This window comes from Pan paniscus, chromosome 16 (assembly GCF_029289425.2).
Source record: "Pan paniscus chromosome 16, NHGRI_mPanPan1-v2.0_pri, whole genome shotgun sequence".
Classification (NCBI taxonomy): domain Eukaryota; kingdom Metazoa; phylum Chordata; class Mammalia; order Primates; family Hominidae; genus Pan; species Pan paniscus.
The window spans coordinates 87,865,917-87,879,818 of record NC_073265.2 but is presented as its reverse complement, the minus strand read 5'-3'; the positions used below and the strand labels follow the sequence as shown (position 1 = coordinate 87,879,818).

Below are 13,902 nucleotides of genomic sequence, written 5' to 3'. Positions count from 1 at the left end.
AAAGTAGGACCTGTAGGACTTCTCCACTGGGAATATCTCCAAAGTTCAGTCTTCTCAGGGGGGCCAAGAATTATGATCCTCCAGCTCTGTGGGAAGGAGGGCCACCCTCCTGCCCAGGCTCCCCAGCCTCCTCATGGCTAAGCTAACCTTGATGGAAACTTCCAACAAAGCATTTCTGCAGAGCGATCCATAAAGCATGACCTAGAGCTATATTAAACCTACAAAAATCAGCCTCCAGCAGTGAGAAACAGTTTTATATGATAAAGTAGTGATTACATTTTCTAATGATTGCTCAAAGTATTCTGTAATCTACAGGGAATATATTTCATAGCTCCCGGGAGCCCTCCCAGCTCCCCTATTTGTCATTCCAAGTTTAAGTAGAGCACAGAATATGAGAAGAACAATCTTGGCATACATTATCCTTTTGGGAACTCAATATATGCCATATCCATGTAATTAACCCAGGTTTAGCCAGCCTACTCATGATGCCACAACTTGTCCTCAGCAATAAGGATGAAATATTGTACGAATTACCCATTGGGACCCCCACCCTCACCCCAAGTTTCTTTTTTAAAAAATAGGATCATATTTTTCAGACTCTTAGTAAAGCGCTAGCATTTTCCATTTCTCAGCAAGAATTTTTTTTCTGTTAAAATGTTTAGCTCTGTGGATGATTGTGAAGTCTTCAGAGGGGCTTATGGTGACATGCAGTGGGCCCTTGTCTAACATTTCATCAAAGGAGCTTTCTCATCAGAGAATTTAGAGCTGTTTTTCCTGCTTATCCGTCAAACTGGCTTCCAAGTCAAGCATTCCTGGCTTGAAGTTTGAACCCCAAAAACCAGACTTAACAGTTTTTCTGCAGGAAGAGCAGTGTCCCTTCCTTTAACTTGCAATTGCTAATCATGAAGAACAAGCTCTGTGTTCAGATTCTAACAAGCTGTGGAAAAGATAGGAGGACATTAGAAAGCAGAAAAGCAGGATTTATTGGTTTTATTTCAGGGCTGGGTCATTGTTGGAGGAGCAAGTAGCTTTGTTAATTGATCTCAAAGAGGGAGCTGCTGGCTGCTGTTGTGAATGAGGCTGTAAAGGTTACTTTCTCACTCAAAAATATGCACTGGGTCCCAAAGACTTCTATTTAAAATATAAAGCTACAATGATATCATATTCTATTATAGAACATGAAACATTAAGTTGAAAGGGACTTAACAGATAAATAAAAGCATATACACAGTATATATATATATACGTGTGCCTGTATGCACACACAAGCACATGCACACATGTCTGCCCCAGTGTCAAGCTTGATGCTGTGCATGTGTGTTTCATCAAAGAAGCACAGATTTGGAACCAGGGCTATTATTTCCAGTGACTTGCTGCCTCGGGGGCAGCAAATGGAAAAGAGCAGGGTAGCCTGCTCTCTCAGCGATGTTCACTGCATCTGAAAGGTTATGTCATGTTTCCTGGCAATTGACTCAATAGGTTTGGATTCTGCAACATAAGGTCAGGCTGTTTCCACTCTGCTTATGTTTCCTGGGGAACGTGCTTTCCAGTTGTTTTCACATTGACCTCATTACCCAGTCCTGGTGATGAGCTTGACATGGACATGCTGCGACTGCGGCCGGCTTGGGGCTGCCCTGCCCTTGCAGACCCCATGCCTCTGCCCTGACCAGTGTGGCTGGGGATGCCTCTGCCTTGGCTCAGAAAGGTCTGATCCCTCTGCTCCCCCTGCAAAGTCCCTTTGCATACAACTGAACAAAGATTACAGGAGGACCAGGATGAGATGGAGGGGCTGGGGACCCTTTCTCCCATGTATGCAAGGGCAGGCAATGAAGAGGAGAGACAGGAGACACCCAGGCCCCTAGTCTAAGATCTTCAATGCATGAGCAGAGGGACCTGAATAACACCAATATAACATTTCCCAAATTCCCCAGTTCCTTTTCAGAGGGAATGTTTTCTAATCAGTTCTGGAAGCTCATTCTGAGCAATGAGAAAGTGATTTTCTCAAATCCACTGTCTCTGTATACCTCCTGTCTACACAAATTTCTGCTGGGTCTCTTTCAAGGGAATTAGAATACTTTTTAAAACATAATTGTTTCGGCTCTGGGAAGTGGACTTCACCAAAGTAAAAATACTCAGTGAACTCAAGGTTTTATTTCCCCAAATGACTAAGGAACTTGAGCATGAATCAGTGATGAAATGCTTCTATTAGCTGAGTCCTAGACAGCCAATTAGAATGGGCTGGGCTGGGCTGGGCTGTGAACCCATGAGGATCTAGGCCTGCCATAGTTCCATCCTTTGTGTTGTGATAATGGGTGGGTTATTTAAAATCTCAGAGCCTGTCAAATGGAGGATTAGTATGAAGATTGAAGGAGATCACACCTAGGGAGTACTTAATAAAGGCTAATTTGAGTCATTTACCTCTGTGTTTCGGGTTTTCACTATGGAGTGATTTTATTCACCTGGGTCTGGCCAATTACTTGGTGAAGCCAGAAGAAAGAAAACTAAAGTCTGAAGTGGGGGAAAAAAAATTCTGGACCATGAAGGTCAATCAGGCAGTAGAATAATTTCACTCAGAAAGTTGTCAAGACTCTAGAACTAGAGATATTCAAGGAAAAATTGGATGTCATACTTAGGGAAGTAATATCGGAAGACTTTGTGCCCTTGTGTATGAGTCTGAAGGAGATGACCCAGCAGCTGATCTATAAATAAAATGCTTTTTTTGTTGTCTAAGATTTGGGTGCTGTGGGAATGGCAGGATGTGTCGGGCACTTTGAAAAGTGATAATACAAAAGCATTGCAGTACAGTGAAATCCTGATGTTTCTCTTCATCACAAAAAACATATTCGAAACGTGAAGCCCATTCTAAAATGCAAATACGACCAGGCTGCTCCCTCTCTTACAGTAGACTAGCCTAGTCTGTATACATGTGTACAATGAATTGTTCAACACAAGAGAAGTTTACTTTTGTGTTCCACGGTCTGAGGCAGCTGTTCCTGGTTGGTGGGAAGCTTTCTTCCATACAGTGACTCAGGAATCCAAGCTCCTTTTGACGTATGGTTCTACTGTCTCCTACCCCCTTGTCATCCTCTACATGAACTGGTGAAAAGAGAAAGGATTTGTACGAGGGGCAGTCACCTGTTAAAAGCCTTGGCCAGAACAGGCGCCATTTTCCTTTTCATATTCCTTCGGTTAGGACTCAGCCACATGGCCACACCTACCAGCAGAAGCTGCTGGAAATTGGGGTCAGCTGGATGCCCAGAGGAAGAAGAGGAGAGAGCTCCAGCTGGGCAGCCTGTGGTTTTGGCACATTCCATTTCCTAAAGTCGTTCAACTGATCCCACACTGCTCTGAGATTGGAGCATCGACATCAGGCAAAGTCACCATCTGTTATCTTTGAGAAACAGATAAAAGCTATGGATCTCTCTCCATGCTTATACCCATTGCCAATTCTGCTTGCAGGTTTACAGAGGGTTCCCAGATGCCGTCAGTGGAATTCCCAACCTTGGGGGACAGAGAAATAGCTCTCCAATAATGCCCAGTCTAAGAAGTAATGTTTTCACGAAGAACTAGTGCACCTTCAGAAGACCTGCAGTGGATAGGGAGTATGTAAGGGGCTAATTTTGATGCCAGCAACCCTAGGATTGGTTGCTGGGGAAAGGCATAGAGGTAAGCTGCTAGCCTGAGCTGAGCTGTTTCCTCCATAGTGCTGCTAACAAGGCTCTGCTTGATCTCAGTCCTCTGCTGTGTGGCTCCCCACCATGAAGGCGAGTCTGACTTGTGTACACAAGGTTGAGAATCCCCAGGCTCCAATTGCATAGAAACGTGCGCAGGTGTCATAATTAGCCATTTCCTGCCAAAACCCCACAAATAAGCTACAATCCTCGAGACAACCCTCTGGAACCTTTTACAGAATTGTTTGCAGACCAAATAATATTCATCTGTAACCTGCTTAGTTACCCAAGCCATATATTTAACTGCCCTGGACTTGCTGGTACACATTTTACAGAGAATCGGATGTAAGGGGAGTTAATGGCAGGAGGGCCTCTAGCCACCATGTGGAACTCAACAAAGCAGAAACCAAGGCTGGTCTGCCCACAGACTAGTCAGATGGGTGCAAGGTTGCAGTTTCCTGTTCTATTCCTTGCCTGTCAAGACCAATAAACATGTCATGAAGTGACCAGAAACGTGTGGATTTGGAAAGGCAAACGTTGACATTGAGCACACTGTTTCAATGGTCTGAGCGGCCTCTCCTGTCTCTCTTGAGGGGAAGTTAAGGCACTAGATTTTTTAAAAAGTGCAAAACCCCCTTAAATACCCGGTTTTCCACCTCCTGACATTTTCCGCACATCTCAGGAAATATATGAACTAAACGAGTATTTTCCCCTCTAAATTAAGAAAATCAAATTTCATGTTAAAAAGTCTAAATGATATTTACTGACTAATGGAGGCAAGGGCTTGGATTATGCTTGCTGAGGACATAGATGAAGTCTTTCCTCCCCCTCCTCCTGCCGCTATCAGCAAGACATTGAGGGAGCCACTGTGCGTTCTACACTACAAGAGAGATGCCTGCTGGGGAGAGCGTCCTGTGATCTGCCAAAATGTTTAGAGGCGGCACTGTTGGATAAGCAATTGTTCGGGTTATCTGGAGATTCATGCAAATGTATTTTCATCACAAAATTTATTTGTAAGTGCATAGACACAGCCACAGCCTCTCCATTCAGAGGGTCACAGTTCCTATCTGGTTGTGCAGTTTGAAAATCATGTTATACCTGTTAGCCTTTTCCTCACCACAAAGGCTGTTCCTGGGCCAATGCAAACTTAACTGTATGGTTAGATAAGAAAATTCAGATGAGAAAGTATTGTGTGAAATACAATACTGAGAATATTGGGAGTGAACAAGATGTAACAGGAATACAGAAATAGTAATATTCTGTCCCATATTTGCAAAGTATAGTATGTGTGAGTGTGTATGAGCGAGAGAGAGAGATTGGATGGTATTCATTTGAACAAAGCTTTATTTAAAAAATTGAAATAAACTTCCATTGTTTCCTTTTCTTATTATTGTAAATAAGGCTTCAATGAACATCTCCCTGCAAATGACATATTTTCTTCTTCTAAATAATTTCCTCCAGAATAAGTTTTATGCAGGGGAATATTTGGTGAAAGGGTGTGGATTGGTTTTTGGTTTTTAAAATATACATATTGTCAACTTACTTTTCAAGAAGAATTACACAAATTTATGGTGTTACCAGCAAATAATGAATTTAACAATTTTATGAATAATGAATTATATAAATTTATGGTGTTACCAGCAAATAATGAATTTTATCACTGTTGGATTCTGCCTCATTCATTTACTAAGTCTAAAATGGTCCTCATTATTATTTGAATTTGCTTTTCTTTTATTTATCACAATCTTATTTTGCTGTGTGCTAGCTTACTTTTTGTATTTTTCGGGGAATATTCAAATATCATGACTTTTGATTTTGCTAGATAGTGTTCTTTTCCATTTGAAGGAGCCTTTTATAAAACATCAGCATTATCCCTTCAAACATGTTGAAATCCATCAGTGATAATTACATTCATATCTGTAAAATGTGCATAACAATTCATTCCCTGGGCTATTGCACTGAATTATCATGATAATGCATTCGAAAGTGCTTTGAAAAATCCCAAGCATTATGTACATGGAGGTATATGATGATCTTAATATGGAATTTATACTTAGTTAAAAGTGTAAGTATAAATAGAAATATACTCTGGTGATAAATAGTTCTATAGGAACTCATGTGCAAAAGATCTGGATATTTTAGCTAATCATGGGCTCAATAAGAGAAAATATTAGAACCCAAGTGATAAAGAGGTTAATATGAGACACAATTTATGCCTGAATATATGATGAACTTTTCCACCAAAAATTATCCATCGGAAAAAAAGCCACCTTATATTTAAGGTCTAACAAGTCTCTCATATTACAGGAAACAAGAATATATTGTATTATGAAGACATATGACCTCAATCAATGCCAGTTTTGAGGCTTACAGAGGCCCCTTGATAGAATTAGTTAAAAAAAAAAAGGAGGCAAAGAAATTTCACATGAATTTAATGATTATTCCTGGGTGTGTGACCTCACAGTTTTAAATGCAAAATGTTGATTTAAACAAGTTTTTTAATTGATTTTTAGAGATCACTTGACAAAGCCAACAAGTAAGGGGTTATACTATGGAAATCACACATCTATAAACCTATGAGATGAATTTCAAGAGCCCAGCTGCCTAATATTATGCAAATGGGCACTTGTGGCTTGGGGGAACAACATAGTAAATGCACCACACACAGATGTAAACTTAAACCTTGAACTACAAGTGTAAGTACAATTTGAAACAGTATGGATGACTCTCATGAGCATAATATTGACTAAAATAAACTAGACACAAAAAACACTTACATAAAATTCAAAAGCAGGCACCTTTAAACTGCTGTGGTAGGAGTCAGGGTTCTGGTTTCCCTCTGAAGAGGAAAAGGGCGGGGCTTCTGGGGCACTGGTTTGTAATGAGTGCAAGGGTCGTTCTGTTGGCTCACTTTGAGCAAAATCAATAAGCCAAACACGAATGATTTGTGCCTTTTTCTGTATATGTATGTTTTACTTCAGTGAAACTTTTTTTTTTTTTTTTGAGATGGAGTCTTGCTCCGTCGCCCAGGCTGGAGTGCAGTGGCGCCATCTCGGCTCACTGCAGGCTCTGCCGCCTGGGTTCACGCCATTCTCCTGCCTCAGCCTCCCGAGTAGCTGGGACCACAGGCGCCCGCCACCACGCCCGGCTAATTTTTTGTATTTTTAGTAGAGATGGGGTTTCACCGTGTTAGCCAGGATGGTCTCGATCTCCTGACCTCGTGATCCACCTGCCTCGGCCTCCCAAAGTGCTGGGATTACAGGTGTGAGCCACCACGCCTGGCCGAAACTTTTTAAAAATACTACACTTTGAGCAATTTAGAGCTAAAGATGATATGTTCTGGAAATCTGTTTTATTTATGTGACTCTGAAGGTAGCTCCAGTGATGGCAGGGATGATGTAATGATGCAAATGAAGAGTGAATAATGTTTTTGATGACATGTGTGTAGAAAAGAAAAGCCATTTCTAAATTTGGGGTTGTCGTTGAGATGGGGTCTCACTATAGTGCCCAGGCTGGTCTTGAACTCCTGAACTCAGGTGATCCTCCTGCCTTCACCTCCCAAAGTGCTGGGATTAACAGGCATGAGCCACCACATCCAGCCAGAAAACTATGCTTCTAAATTGATTCTATTAGAATGTGTGATTCAGAATAAATATGTAATTTAATTCCTAAATTACCAAATTCGAATTTTAAAGTAGACATTTGACTATTTCATTCTAATTCTTCAAATTTATATCTACGTTGGCCCTTCCCATTGGCAAACTGTAGCGTGGCCTTGTTTGGTGGGATTTTTTTTTTTTTTTTTAATTTTGAGAAGCAGTTTGAGCTCATTTCCTGCATGTTTAGTTCTAGGTGCAATGTTTTAAAGGGAAGACTTACATTATGAAGCTAGCCCAGAAGAGGGTGACTAGAGTACTGAGGAGTTTCTACCTGGAAGGGCTGTAAGGTAAGATAAATCTTGGTGTAGAGGGTGTTTATGAATATGGGAAAGGCTGTCATGTGCAAAGAGGCTGGTACAGTCAGCTGGACCCAGGGAAGAGAACTAGGATGCATGAGTGCAGGGCGCACTTCAAGCCAGTATTAGGAAGAATTTCATAACGACTGGAGCTCATTAGAAGGGAGACGAGATATCTTCAAATTAATCCCCATAGATTCAAGAATCCCTTAGATTAATCCCTTAGAAGATTCTGGGATAATCTGGATAATTATTTGTTAGAGATGTGTGTGGAAGGAATTTCTTCAGTGGATCAGGTCTTTTTATGATTTCTCCCAACCTCAAGAGCTCATGACGTCATGGTTCCTTTCTTAGCCGTCTCCAGCTGGTCAGCTCCGTGTCTGCAAAGTTTAGAAGGCGAAGAGCTTGCTTGTGAAGTGGTCCACACCATGCAGTCAAGCCATTTTGACCCCAACCAGGGGCCAGGATAACCTGGTCTGATTCTTGACAGTGATCAAATGAGCCAAAATAACATTTGTTCTCTTAGTTATTTTTCCTAGGTCAAACTTCTGAACCACGGGTGTGTTTTGTTTAGCTTAGAATTGAAAAAAAGAGCTTGTTGCCAACAAGAAGGAAGTTTTTTTTGTTTTGTTTTGTTTTAAACTTCAGATTCCTGGGTTTTTCTTGAAAAGCCACTGGTTAGGCAATGCTGGACCCCATTCCTACAGGCAGCCATGGGGTCCCTGTGTTTCTTGCATTCTGTAGAGGGGCTGGCATTCCTGGGCTCACTGAGGCCCCACCCAGCTGCTTCCCTTATTCGCTCACATTATCTGCCTGGCCCCTGAATCTGTTGAGCTTGCAATCCCTTTTCTAAGAAGATATTAATAGTTTTCCTTTCTTTCACGCATAATTTCAGTTGTCTTTAAAATCAATTAAATTTACAGAGATCAATCTATGGCAATGAAAAAACAGAGTCTAGTGCCTGTCAATTTTATATTCCAAGTAAAAGTGACCCTAAGAAGAACTGGTAGAATATCTGCTCACTTGCTTTTCAATGTGAATTTAGAATTTTATTTTTCTTATGGACTTAATCTCTTTGCTCCTCATTTTCTTCATCTGTAATATAAGGTTACTGCAGTAACAGACAAGTACCTCAGGAATAATTTTTGTGGATTAAATAAGGTCATGCTGGGAAGCACTTATGTCAGTGCCTGGCAGATAGAATGCTCTCAGTAAACATTTATTAAAAAGAGGGAGTATAATGAAGGAATGATCTAAAATTCATATTGTCTAAAATATGCTCAGTAGAATACATCAAGCTAGAAATCTCAAAATATTTACTGTGGCAATAAATTGACAAACATTTCAATAATTTAGCTGCTATTGTGTTTGGTGGTTTTCATAAAGGGTACGCCATTGTCGTGTTCACTTTCCAGCTCTCCTGCACTAACCCGGTGGTTACCATAGCCCTAGAAGGAGCTCTGTTAGGCTGCGGATGATCACTTGATGAGGCTGGTGTTCTCTAAAAAGTGGGACTAGTTTCCCCACTTGCTTATCTAGGATATCTCTTGAGGAAATTGTCTTCAAAAAGAGAAGCAAGACTAAAACCTAAACAAATGAACAAACCAAATAGTTAATTCCTTTTGGAATAAATGGAACAGCAAAAGTCTCTCAGGTATTAACTTGGAGTCAGCCAAACTCAAGGTTAAGGGCACAGTCTTCCAAGACTGTCAAGTCTGCCCAAGACTTCTGACACCACTTACAAGTTCGGGAGTTCCCAGGGCCATCCTCACATGAGACAAGGTAACAACAAATTTAGGGGTTCCCATGGACTCCCTCAGGTTTGATAAACTGCCAGAATGACTCACAGAGTGCAGGAAAGCACCATACTTACAATTACAGTTTTGTTATAGCAAAAGGACACAAATTAGAGCCAGCCACAGGAAGAGACACATGGGACGGAATTTGAGACTCAGAGGGTCTCAAAGGTAAAGCTTCGGTGTCCTCAGGGATGTGTTACCCTCCCGTTGTTGAAGTGTGATAATATGTAGCATTGCCAGCCTATGGAGGTCACTGTCTTAGTCCCTTTGTGCTGCTCCAATAAAATATCATAGACTATTTAGTATACATAAAGAACACATATTTATTTCTCACAATTCTGGAGACTGGGAAGTCCAAACTCAAGATGCCAGTGTCTGGTGAGGGCCCACTCCTCATAGGTGACGCTGTCTCAGTGACCTCAGAAGGCATAAGACCAGAAGAGAGCAAACTCACTCCTTCAAGCCCTTTTATAAGGATCCTAAGTCCATCCATGAGGGCTCTGCCCTTATGCCTGAATCAACTCCGAAAGGCCCCACCTCTTAATACTATCACATTGGTGATTACACTTCAACACATAAATTTTGGGGGGACATTCAGATCACAGCAGTCACCAAATATCAGTGTCCAGAGTTTTTATTGGGGTTTCATTATGTAGGCATGATTGATGGAATCCTTGACCAGCTGATATTACCTGATTCAATGCCCCAACCTTCTAATCTCACTGGGCTTTCAAGGTGGCCAGCTTTCACCCTGAGTCATCTATGAGCACAAACTCTCCAGGGGCCCACCATGAGTCACCTCATCAGCATAAGTGGGGTCCACCATGAATAACAAAGGCACTGCTATCACTCAGGAAATTCCAAGGGTTTGGAGATTCAAAGGCTAGATTGCTGCTCTTTGGGTAGAGTTAATTCTTTACTACACAGGCACCTACCTGGGGCAGGCAGCCCCTGAGATGGTCCCCACTGACCCCCACCTCCTGGTCATACATAAGGTATGACCACCTCCTATGCTGAACCAAATGACTCATTTCTGGCAAATAGAATACTAAAAATGTGATGGATATCACTTCTGGGATTAGGGTACAGAAAGGCTCTGCCTTCCTTCTCTGTTACTCACCGTCTTCTTTTGCTTCTTGCATTGAGGAAGACAACTGCTATGTTGTGAGCGGCTCTATGGAGAGGCCCATGTGGAGGGAAGTGAGGAAGGCCTCTGGCCAACAGTCCATGAGGAAGTGAAGCCCTCAGTCCAACAGCCTGTGTGGAACTGAACCCTGCAGACAACTCTGTGTGTGAGCTTGGAAGTGGATCCATATTCAGTCAAACCTTGAGATGGGACACCATGCTCTGCTAACACTTGATTGTGGTCCCAGCTAGGCCACTGCTGAAGTCTTGACTCAGAGAAACGATGATATAGTAAATGTTTATTGTTTCAAGTTGGTAAGTTTTGGGATAATTTTTTATATAGTGATAATTTTTTATATACTTTAAAATAACACATTGCCCTATCCTTTGGTTACACTTTTCTCTTGGAACTCTGCTTGCCCATATATTACAGAAATATTTTTCAGATCATGGGCTGAAAGGTGGATTATGGATGCAATGTTTAAATTTAGCAATGTCATTTATGACTGTTCATATGAGCTTTGCTGCATAAAATGTTGATATTAATTTGTTTCCCTTTAAGACATTCTTAATGTTTACCTCTCAGTATTTTCTTTGTAATCAATTAATGTAAGATGAATATAGTTTGTAGGTTTTACCTTTCTTGATTCGTATACAAAACACACAACATCCAACCATTGTTATTTAAAGATTATCTAGGAGGAGATGATGGAAACTCTGTTTAGGGTCACCTTCTTTACACATTAGGTCTATTTCCCCTAACTTGAGTATATATTAAACTACTGGGGGATTGAGCTACAAAAATGCTACTTGGTGAGAATTTTATTAATACAAATACTCAACTCTGAAGTTACGTTTTTGTGGAAAGTTATCACTTTGGAATTTGAATTTTCTTGGAGCTAAGCCACTGGTAGTTGTAAAAGCTACACCTGTAAATTTGCTCCCTAGAAGATACTTTCGTTTAGTGACCACTTGTTTCTCTGTGGATAAGTTCAATTATAAATTACAATCGAATTGACTTTTTCATAGCATCCTTCACTCTCCAAGTATCTCAAGTCCTCTGTGAATTATAAAGTAATTACAGTGCTCAAAGGACAGTTTCATAATTGTGTCCATGAGCACAGACTTTCCTCTGTGTTCGAGAAGGGCTCATTCCCAGCCGGGAACATTAAGTTGGATTTTATTGAGACTGGGGACTGCTAGTCCAGACAGCTGGGTGATCCCCTGCACTATTTTGAAAAGTATCCTGGGATCTTTAATTTCCACCTGGATGGTCAGGGAGGTGAGAGAACGGCCCTCACTGGGTGTGACCTTGTATCCCACTTGGGGTCTTGAACCAGGGGACCCCCAACCCCAGAGGTGAGACATGCAATGTGGTCAATTATACAACCTCTTAATTATTTTTTGCTGAATCTCAAGTGAGTTCTCATGGCCTGCTCTCTCCCGGGTGGGTTCAGAAGGTGGCCAAGAAGAAATGTTAGAAAATTCCCAGAGAGCCATTTCATGAGAATGTTTTCTTTGGTTTATGCCTGATACTGTTTTGTTTTTGTTGTTGCTTTTTAATAACTTTTTTTTCTTTTTGTGGGGTCATTTGCGTAATACACAGGTGACGAACACTCAAGGTTATTTGGTCGCATGCCACCAAATAACTTTCCTTTGGCACATCTGCAGTGAAGGAGTCTTTCTGTCTGTCTCCTTTTGTTCCTCATCATCTGTTAGCTTGGCACAGCTGACTGAGCTGTTAAATGATTACTGCATATTTTGCACCTCACCTTGAGAGGCTTTGGTATAAAAAGGTGCTAATTAAGCTGAAGCTTCTGGCCCTCTTGCCTATGTGGGCCCCAGGAAGCGAAGCAAAAAGACTTTAGGGAGCTGGAGCTTGTGTGTGTGTGTGTGTGTGTGTGTGTGTGTTTCGTTTTCAGCATTTTGAGGAATTGTTACTGGAACTTATAAAATAATTGTTTTAGACCTTATAAACACAGCAAATTCTTCAAACTACGTATAAGGCTGACTCAAAAAGCCACGTAAAGGTAGCTTGGCGAATCAACTAACTGCTGACCAGTTTGTGGTGATCGTAAGTCTATATATGCTGGATTTGGCGATCGTAAGTCTATATATGCTGGATTTGAATATTTTCTGTATTTAAAGAAAAATAAGTACATTCTAAGAATAGTTGTCATCTCCCTCTCTAGACTTGCCCTGTAGATATTTGAAATGGGGATTAACATATTTAAGAGTAGCAGGAAGTGCTATTTCATCAGTGTCTAGAATGGGAGGCGAATTCAGTCCCTGCCTGGACTTGTTGACTAGCTCGCTGGGTTGTGAGAACCACGGCATTCTCCTGGGAATTGGTTCCAGGGCACTGACTGCATTTCTTCTGAAGCTAAAGCACTTAGCTTTGCTTCCATGCCTTTTAATATAATTTGTAGGCTTCAGCAGATTTCTAAAGTACACCACTTGATATCTTTCACAGCTCAAGGTAAATTCTGCAGCACGAACTTATAGAATTTTTTTCTTTTACCTGGGGTGAGAACATACCTTTTTCTAGTGCTATTTTTTTTTTTCTGGGCTACCTTTCATCTGTTTACATGAATTCCCCTTCTTCTCGCTGTGTTAAAGAAATCACCTAAGCTGTCTACATAGGTGTGAAAGTTTTGGTTGTGATTTCCTTGAAGTTAGTTGGAACTGGAACATTTTTTTCTGTGTCCTGAATGGCTCACACATTCCCTAACACAGAATGGATACTCAGCGAACAGTTGTTGAATCAGTGAACGGTAATGGATCAGTTCTGTCAGACAATGGATTGAATTATTTTTACACATTTAATTCACTCATGGACTGAATTAACCTACTCATGGGCTGTTTGGGGCTCAAGTGATATTTATACATTTCTGAAGAATGTGGAATCACCTGGGTTAACAGTGTTTGCAGGTGACGTTCGATTGCAGGGGCCCAAGGAACCACGGCTGAATTCCGCATGGGCATAGGCCATTTTCCACCAGCAAAGTTATGAGAACTTTTTTTGTTTTGGTAACTGATGTGACATTTTCAGTTCCGAATGACATCCAGAAACTCTCCTTCTGCAGCAGATGAATGTTTTGAGGGAATTTGAGAGGAGGGTTTGTCTTTTATCTCTCACCTGCACGAGGACACTTGCAGTCTCTTAAGAGATGTTCTCTTTAGGAAATGGTGGAAGGACAGAAGCATCAGCCAGCACGTTCATGCTTGGGGACAGAGAGGGAGCTCAGAGCTTAGGGGAGCACAGGTCACTCTAATGAATGACAGCTGTAATAATAAAGACATGCCATCCATGCTACTTTTTGCAGAAACCAGAAACATCCTTGTGAAAGTT

The 13,902-nt window shown here is 41.2% G+C and overlaps 1 long non-coding RNA gene across 2 annotated transcripts in view; it reads left to right on the top strand.

The window, feature by feature from the left end:
- LOC130540843 (uncharacterized) overlaps window positions 1-12,481 on the top strand; it is a 98,762-nt gene extending 86,281 nt beyond the window's left edge. The window contains exons 1-3 of one of the 2 annotated variants that reach the window (XR_008954843.2): window positions 3,429-3,666; window positions 7,518-7,617; window positions 10,576-12,481. This is a non-coding gene — a long non-coding RNA (uncharacterized LOC130540843). Of the gene's footprint in view, window positions 1-3,428; window positions 3,667-7,517; window positions 7,618-10,575 lie in introns of those variants that run through there. The other variant, XR_008954842.2, reaches the window with a different exon arrangement.
- Window positions 12,482-13,902: the final 1,421 nt, after the last annotated feature.